The sequence below is a fragment of the Dipodomys spectabilis genome, unplaced genomic scaffold (assembly GCF_019054845.1).
Source record: "Dipodomys spectabilis isolate Male_0828 unplaced genomic scaffold, ASM1905484v1 ptg000093l, whole genome shotgun sequence".
Classification (NCBI taxonomy): domain Eukaryota; kingdom Metazoa; phylum Chordata; class Mammalia; order Rodentia; family Heteromyidae; genus Dipodomys; species Dipodomys spectabilis.
In genome coordinates this window covers 1,803,968-1,813,458 of record NW_024870770.1, presented here as the reverse complement: position 1 = coordinate 1,813,458, position 9,491 = coordinate 1,803,968, and positions in this window count along the sequence as shown.

The window sequence follows — 9,491 nt, the reverse complement described above, 5'->3', positions numbered from 1 at the left end:
CTATACAATTATATGCAATTATAGACACAAGGAGTATTTCAGATGATACATAAAAGTCATATTCATTAATTAAATTTTTATTGTTTTGTACCAAATAAATATTTATAGACAGAATGAATTTCTGAGTAGATGATGGTGTACGTGTGCCTGATTATACGTATTAAGGCTTATTTTATATTTCTGACATTGTTTCTACAGTTGGATTTAATTTTCTATAAAAGGATAAATGTATTATATTGGATATATGAAAATAAACTCAATGTTTATTCCATTAATCCTTGGCCACTTGTCTAATCCCAATATAAATTATCCATGTGTTTTTAGTAATGAAAATAACAACAGATATAAACCAGATAAATCTGTCTGTAGTAGATAAGTATTTTCACCTTTATTTTGATAGTTGATCCTCTTTTACATTACAGAATATTCTTGCGAAAATGTGCTCCAGGCTGGCCACAACTGCAGAATATTATGGTTTGATCTATCATAAGAGAAGGAAGGAAGGGGATCCTTCTTTCTAAAATTTTGTTCCCAGGGATGTGATCTGTTTTATGGTGGTGAGTTGGAAATGAACATTTTTTGCAGTCAACATTGAAAAGCCATCTTGATAGACCATTTCTGTAAGTGGTTACAGTGGATTATTGCTGGATTTCCAAGGAAGCCAGATTGCCACATTTTGAGACAATTAAAACAGGAATTTAGTCAGCTGTATTTGTATGTTTAGGAGAAAAACCCATTGACTCTAGGCCAGCGGATCACTGGGGCCCAGAGAAGCCAATACATCAAAGAGTAATCCTAGACCTCTAAAAATAAAACAAACAAACAAATAACTCCAGTAAGCACTGCCAGTCAAGGCTGCTATCATAGCCTATATGAAGTCAGGCAAAAAACAGAAGCTGAGAGTAATTTAGTTGATAAATAATATATTTTTGGTGAGGCAGACTGAAATGAGACTCCAGAGAGAGGGTTAGAAAGATTGATCTGAGAGATTAAAATTGGTCACACAAAGATTGGAAAATAGTATTCCTTGTAGAACAAATAAATCATAGAAGTCCTGTGCATGTAAGAACAAGACAGCAGACCACATTCCAGAAATGCACATTTTCTTAGACATCAGCTTAATGAATTGTCAATGGAAATCTTTGAATTCTTAAATATTTGACCACATGTGGGAAAAGGCCAATTGCTGAAGAAAAAGAAAATATCATCACTCTGTTAGGAGTTCCATTATCACATTAGGAAGTAATAAAGCACAGATTTGTAATAAAAGGAGAAAACAATTATTCCAAATGAGGGTTTCATTTGTTTTGATCTAAATGTTCTTGATTTAGGTGCTAGCAATTACCATACAATTGAACCAGTCCCACAGCAGAGTTGATATTGACTGCAATATTCTCACATGAAGGAAAAAAGAAAATTTACAAATGTCTGATGAAATGAGTCAACGATGAAGTGTTCTAATAGTGATATCTGAGGTTTAGACACAGGTGAAGAGGTAGATTTTATTTTATAAAAGTCTCCCATTTTTAGCTTGGTGCCAGTGGCTCACAGCTCTAATCCTAGCTACTAAGGAAGCTGAGATCTGAGGACTGTAGTTCAAAGCCGTCTCAGAGACTCATCTCCATTTAGCCACCAGAAAAACAGAAATGGCACTGTGGCTCAAGAGGTAGAGCCCTTACCTTGAGTTGAAGAGCTCAGGGACAGTGCCCAAGCCCAGATTTCAAGCCCCTATAACAACAACAACAACAAATCTCCCTTTTCTTGTAATGCATACATCTTTTCTAACATTCAATAAAGAAGCGATTTTATCACCCACTACATTTAAGTCCTATCCTAGCTGCTACAAATAGAATGATTTGGTATCTTATGTCAAAAGATTCATATTTGGGGCTGGGAAGGTGGTTCAGTGGTAGAGGGCTTGCCTTATATGCATGAGGTCCTGGATTGGCTTACTCAGCACCACATAAGCAAAAAGAAAATAGCTGGAAGTGGCGCTGTGGCTCAAGTAGTAGAGCGCTAGCCTTGAGCTGAAGAGTTGAGGGACAGTGCTCAGGCCCAGAGTTCAGGACCCATGACCAGATCCCCCCCCCTCAAAAAAAAGGTTCCTATTTGGGGAAAAAATACTATCAGTGGTAACTTGTTTTCCAGTCCTTGAACTCTGGGTCTGGGCCCTGAACATAGTTATGCTGGTAGCTTTCATGTGAGCTTGCTTGTTACTTATTGGATTACTGCCCAAGACAGGAATTACTGGGTGTTAAGGGAGGTCTATGTTTAGTCTTTTAAGGAACGTCCGTACTGCATTCCTGAGTGGTTGAACAGGTTTAATTTCCCACTTGGCTACATCCCTGTCAGCATTCGCTATTGTCAGTTTTCTTGAAAATGGCCATTCTATCTGGGACGATGTAGAATTTGTCTTGTACTTGTAGATTTGTAGGCACCTTCTAGCTACCATAAATGAATGAATCTATGAAAACTATATTGCTCTGAGTGTACATTCCTTTCTTTTAGTATAATTTTCCCAAGCCTTTCATTTTCCTTAAGACTGGTGAAAAGTCATCCATTCTGGTGGGTGAATAGAATTCCATTGTGTGTGTGTGTGTGTGTGTGTGTGTGTGTGTGTGTGTGTGTGTGTGTGTGTGTGTGTGTGCGTGTGTGTGTAAAATTGCCCATGATTTCATTTCTAAGCCTTTGGTTCATCTGTAATTTTGTAATTTCTTATTACATTCAGATTGCTTTCTCTACTGCATTGAAGAATATTGATGGGATTTTGATGGGTATTGCACTGTTAATTGTTTGGGGGCAGTATTGAAGTTTCACAATGTTAATTCTTCCAACCAGGAGCATTGAAAGACTTTCCATTTCCTTGAATCTCCTTAAATTTCTATTTTAGTGTTGTAAAGTTTTCAGAGCACAGGTTTTTCACATTTTTAGTTAAATTTATTAATTCCTAGTTTTGTTGTTGTTGTTTTGTTTTGAATAGATTTGATTTGATTTTGAGGTTAATACATATGAGGTTGTGTTTTGGAGTTCAGCGTGGATGTTCACATTGTTGGTAACACAGAAAAACTACTGATTGTTTTGGGTTTTATACCCTGTTACATTGCTGAAGGTTAGCATCACCTTTACTAACATGGGGGAGGAAGCTATAGTGTCCTTTATATACAGGATCATTTCATCTGTAAAAAGGGATAGTTTTACTTTTTCCCTATTTGGATCCCCTTTATGTTTTTCTCTTGCCTATTGCTCTTGCTAGAAAGTCCACTACTATATTGAAGAATAGTAGATAGAGTGGACATCCTTTTCTCATTCCTGGTTTTAATGTCTTCATGCTTCCACCATTAAGTACACGCTTATTATCTCTCAATATATACATACTCTGTATTATATTTAAGAAAGTTCCATGCATTCCTAGCTTCTCAGACATTTAATCATAAAGGGGTATTGGAGCTTGTTAAAAGCTATTTCTACACCCATATTGATGATCATGTGGTTCTTTCCCCTACTTCTACTGATGGTGTGTGTTATGTTTATTGACAAGTATATTGAATCCAATTGTATCCTAGGATGAATACTGTTTGATCATAGCATATGATTTTTTTGTTAGTTGCTGAAATAGTTGGTGAGAAATTTATTGAGAAGTTTGCATCAATGCTTATCAAAGAGTTGGGTTCATAGTTCTCTTTCTTTGATGAGTCCCTATCGATTTGGGAAAGAGTCTAATTCTAGCTTCATAGAATGTGTTTAATAATTCCATTTCCCTTTCTATTCCATTGAAGAGTTAAATCTGAGTATTGTAAGGTTTTTTTTCAGCCCTTAATTTCATGGTAAATCCATTGAGTACTAGATTTTTCTGGTATGGGAAAATTTTTAGTGATTAGTGATATTTAATTTTCATTACTTCTTATGTATCACTTCTTGGCTCAGCTCGAGTATAGGAAAGCATCAATTTCTCCAGGATTCTCCAGGTGATTGGCATACAGTTTTCAAAGTACTTTCTTATAATATTCTCAATTTTCCTTATTGATGTTGTGATGCCTCACTTTTTTCTCTAGTTTTTTCTATTTGGGTGAGTTCTCTTATTGGTTTTTCGGTGTTTTTTGTTATGAAGGTGATATTCAGAGAGATGCGTTACAGTTACATAAGTAATGAGTACATTTTTTGTTACTGCTTCCTCATTTTTTTCCTGCTTCCACCAACCCTGACATGCCATTCCCCCAAAGTTGTAAACTTCATTCCTAACATAGTGTCTAGTGTATATCACTGTTGCTTTGTTTAATCTTTGTCCCACCATTTCTGTGATTTCCCTTCCTTTCCCCAAATCAGATTAACTTATATATAAGACAAAGGGTAAAGAAATCAAAAACAGTGACTTAAGGGAATAAACCAAAGGGGAAAAAGTAAATAGAAATTACTGAAAAACAGTTCACTATATTGGTCTCATATCTAAAATATACTTGGAACTCAAAAATTTAAATCCTCCAACAACAAATCCTCAAAGAAACAACTGCCAAATAAATAAGTGGGCTAAAGACTTAAAGAGAAACTTCTCTGAAGAAGAAAGAAGGATGGCCAACAGACACATGAAGAAATGCTCAACATCCCTAGCCACAAAAGAAATGCAAATTAAAACAACATTGAGATACCACCTCACTCGAGTTAGAATGGCAAAAATCAAGAACTCTAACAACAGATGCTGGAGGGGATGTGGACAGAAGGGAACCTTACTTCACTGTTGGGGTGGGAGTGTAAACGTGTTCAACCACTTTGGAAAGTAGTATGGAGGTTCTTCAAAAGACTTCACATAGAGCTCCCCTATGACCCACAAATCCCCCTTTTGGGCATTTACCCAAATGTTTACAAACAAGACCACACTAAAGCTACCACCACAACTATGCTTATTGCAGCATTATTTACCAGAGCTAAGATCTGGACCCAACCCAGATGCCCCTCAGTAGATGAATGGATCAAGAAAATGTGGTATATATACACAATGGAATTCTATGCCTCTATCAGAAACAATGACATGGTCCCATTTGTTAGGAAATTGAAAAACTTGGAAAAAATTATATTAAGTGAAGTAACCCATGCCCAAAGAAACATAGGTCCCATGGTTTCCCTTTTTTGCAATATCTAGTATATGTATGAGTCAAGCGGAAAAGGTCAGATAATGTGATGTTAGGAAAATGAACCCTAAGATATGTATTTTAATGTTTTTTTCTTTCATGCATTTGTTTCTAAGGCATTTATAAGATTATCTCTTTGTTGCTTTGCATGTCCCTCCCCCACAGTATAACCCCTGCTTTCACTATACTTGATGTCAGTATAACTTGTGGAGGAGATGGGGAAAAACAAGTCGTTTAAGGATAGGTGGACCTGTTGCAACAATGAGAAGCACAAGTTATCCTGTCAAAAACGAGCTTTACAATGTTGGGGAGGGGGGGAGGATTAGGTGAGTGGGGGGAGGCTGGGAAGGGATGTGAATGGTAAACAAAGGAGGAGGGTGCAATGCTTGGTAAGAAATGTATGCATTATCCTGCCAATGTAATTGTAACCCCTCTGTACAGTATGTTCACAAATTAAAATAAAAAGAAATTAGAACAAAAAATTATCTTGTATTCATTTCTTGGAGCTCATTTCAATAAGCATAATTTTCAGGTGATATACATATAGCTATTAAGCTATTCTGATCTTTTCTAAGAATATCCTAGGCATATTCTAGTTTTTCCAAATGAATGAAAACATGTAGCCTATGATTCTTTGGGTCTGGCTTGTTTGACTTATTATTTTTTCCAAGTGATTCCATTTCCTTACTAATGGGGCAATGTCATTCTTTCGGACAGAAGCATAGAATTTTTATTGTGAATATATATGACATTTTCTTGATCGATTCATCTACACAGGGGCATCTGTGTTGGTTCCATTTCTTAGCTATGGTAAATAATGCTACAATGGACATAGTTGGATTGTAGCTTTAGTGTGTCCTTGTTTGTGGTCATTTGGGTAAATGCCCAGTAGTTGGTTTGCTGAGTTATAGGGAACTCTTTGGAGGAAACTCTATACTTCTTTATGGAGTTTTGAACAAGTTTACATTTCCACCAATAGTGTAGTAATGTTCCTTTTTGGCCACATCCCCACCAGCCCATCATCTGTTGTTATTAGTTTTCTTCATAATGGTCATTCTAACTGGGCTGTGGTGGAATCAAAATGTTGCTTTGATTTGCATTTCTATGGCCAGAAATGTTGCATATTTCTTCATGTGTCTATTGGCCATTCATATTTCTGCTTCAGAGAGGTCTCTCTTTAAATCTGTAGTCCACTTATTCAGAGGGTTGTTGTTTCTTTTTGGGGGGGGGTGTCCGGTCGTGGGGCCTGATCTCTGGGCCTGGGCGCTGCCCCTTATCTCTTCAGCTCAAGGCTAGCGCTCTGCCAATTGAGCCACAGCGCCACTTCTGGATTTTTTATTTTTGCTTATGTGGAGCTGAGGAATCCAACACAGGGCCTCAGGCATTCAAGGCAAGCGCTCTGCCACTGAGCCACCTTTCCAGCCTGAGGTTGTTGTTTCTTTGAGGATTTGTTTTTTGGGGGGTTTCCTTTTGGGGATCTAAATATATTTTATATATGAGGCCATTGCCTGTTGCAGAGCAAGTAACGATCTTCTCCCAATTGGTGGGCTTTCTATTTATCTTTGTATATATAAGAGTTCTCTTCTTAGTCAGATTTGTCAAGGGTCTGTCAAGTATGTTAATTTATTGAAAGAACCAACTCTATTTTGTTGATCTTTTTATGTTTTATTTTGTCTTTGTTTAGTTATTTCTGATTTAATTTTTTTGTTTGTTTCTGTCTACTGCTATGAGTTTGGGCTTATTCATGTTTTCAAGAAATTTGAGGTCTATAATTAATATACAGGCTTGAGATTTCCCCAATTGCTTGATGTAGGCACTCAGAGCTATAAATTTTCCTCGAAGTACTGCATTTTTGTGTCCCAGAGGACTTGGTATTTTGTGTGTTCAATTTGTTAAATTTCAGAAACTTTCAGATTTTCATACTAATGTATTCAGTGCCCCATTGGTCATTCAGCAATGTGTTGTTCAGTCTTCATGGGTTTGAGAATTTTTTTACTTTAGCTGTTTAATTATGTTTATTCTGTTGTGTTCTGACAAGATTTGGGAATTTGATCAATTTTTCTTTCAATTTAGATAGAATTCCTTTTTTTGGGGGGGGGGGTCCGGTTGTGGGGCTTGAACTCTGGGCCTGGGCGCTGTCCTTCAGCTCTTCAGCTCAAGGCGAGTGCTCTACCACTTGAGCGACAGCACCACTTCCGGCTTTTTTCTTTTGTTTATGTGGTGCTGAGGAATCGAACCCAGGGCATCATTAATGCAAGGCAAGCACTCTACCGCGGGATATGTTCTATTTTGGAGACTCTTCCATGAGCTGCTGCGAAGAATTTATATTCTGACACTGAATGTATATTCTGTAGATATCTGTTAGGGCCAGGTGGTCAATGTAGTTATTTAGGTCTTCAGTTTCTTGGTTGAGTTTTGCTTAGATGACCTATCCATTGATAACAATGATGTGTTGAGATGTGTTTTTAGGTTAAGTAGTATTTGTTGATGAAGTGGGGGTGCTCCTGGATTCAGGGCATTGATATTTAGACTTGTTATATCCTCCTAATGGAGAGTTGCTTTTATCAATATATAATGTCTCTTCCTACTAATTTTAATTTGAATTCTATTTTATCTTATGTTAGTAATTCTGTGGCCTTTTTATGGTGCTTGAAAATTTTCCTTCCAGCCTTTCAGTTTGAGTCTGTGTTTGTTTTTGTCAGTAAAATGTGTCTCTTGTAGATACTAGATAGATGCATCTTTTTGATACTAATATTTAATCATCTATGTTTTCTAATTGGAAAATTATGCCCATTTATATTAAAGGTTAAGACTGTGAAATATCTGATAAGTCCTGCTATGTTACGCACCTGCTGTTAGGAGCTGTGCCTCATCTACTCTTAATATATTTACCTTGTTCTCAGGTAGGGAACATTTTATATAACCAGTTGCTGTTCTTCTTGATCTTCTCTATGTAGGATATATTTGAATAACTTCTATCCTGCTGATTTGGTAGAGATACATTGTTTCAAGTTTTCTTTGTCATGAAATATTTTTACATATCCTTTTAATGTAAAGGAGAGTTTGGCTTGGGACCATATTCATGGTTGGTAGTTGTTTGCCTTTAATGTTTGTCATATATCATGCCAGGCTCTACTTTTGACCATATCAGCTAAGAAGCCTGTATTTATTCTGACTGTATATCCTTTATAAATAATCCGTCTTTTCTCCTGACAGATTTAAGAATCCTTTCTTTGATCTCTAATGATCCTCTAATAGATTATGACGTGGTGGTGGTTTGTTCTGTTCTGGTATTCTCTGTTTGGTGTTCTAAAGGCTTCTCTTCTCTGAATGAGCCTATCTCTTTGGATATTTGGAATGATCTTTGCTAGTATTCTGTAATATGTTTCCCATCCATTTAGTTTCCTGCTCTTCTCCTTCTTGATACCTATCTCCCCCAATTTGATCTTCTGAGTCTTGAACTTCCAGCAAGATCATTTCTTATTTCTTGGATTTGTTCTAAATGATTATTTCCTCTTTCCTATTAGACCTATTCTGTCTATGATCCCTGAGATTATCTTCTATATCATCTATTTCAATGGAGACATTCTATTTTGTTTTTTATTTCCTTGCCTTATAATTGGTTATTTTTAGGGCATCTATCTCTTTATTAAAGCTTTTTCTAGATCTTGTATGGACTTTCTTTAAACTATTCTTTGGGTGGGGAGTTGGGGGATATGGGTTTTAGCTGTGTCTTCTCTAATATCGTTTAACTAGGTATCTATTTTTTTCCTTGGACACTCTTGCTTTCTCAGAATTTATTTTTCTTTCTGTTTGGAGTCTCCATGAATGATTTTGCTAATCTTTAGTTGGGCTCATCTTGTTCACAAGTTTCCTTGTAGAGGTTTTGCATCTTTTCATTAACCACATTTTTCAGCACTATTTGTAATGTATTTTGAAAACTATCTTCTAGGTCCTTGATTGTCTGTTCTAATGCCTTTTTATTTACTTTGTGAATTATATTACCTTGGCATCACTTTCCTCATATTTTTCTGATTTGTTCTGTCCATTTGGAAGATTTCTTGGCTTTCATTTGGGGGATCTATGATCTTAATAGGTGACTATCTATGTTCTTGGTTGATTTGCCAGGTGTTGCTTTGGTCTTCTGTTGTGATTTTTTTTCTGGAATTAGGTTTTTGTCTAGACCATTAAGTGCAGGAGAAGAGATCAGTTGTGGTGAGATGTTGTGATGTTAATACTTGTGGTTCCAATGACAGTTCGGACTGTCCAGTGGTAAGGTGAATTGTGTCTGTGTTTAAATGTGACTGACTCTGTTCGTGATGTTTTCCCATGTGGACCTTTTATTTCCACACTGCAGTTGTGCTTTTG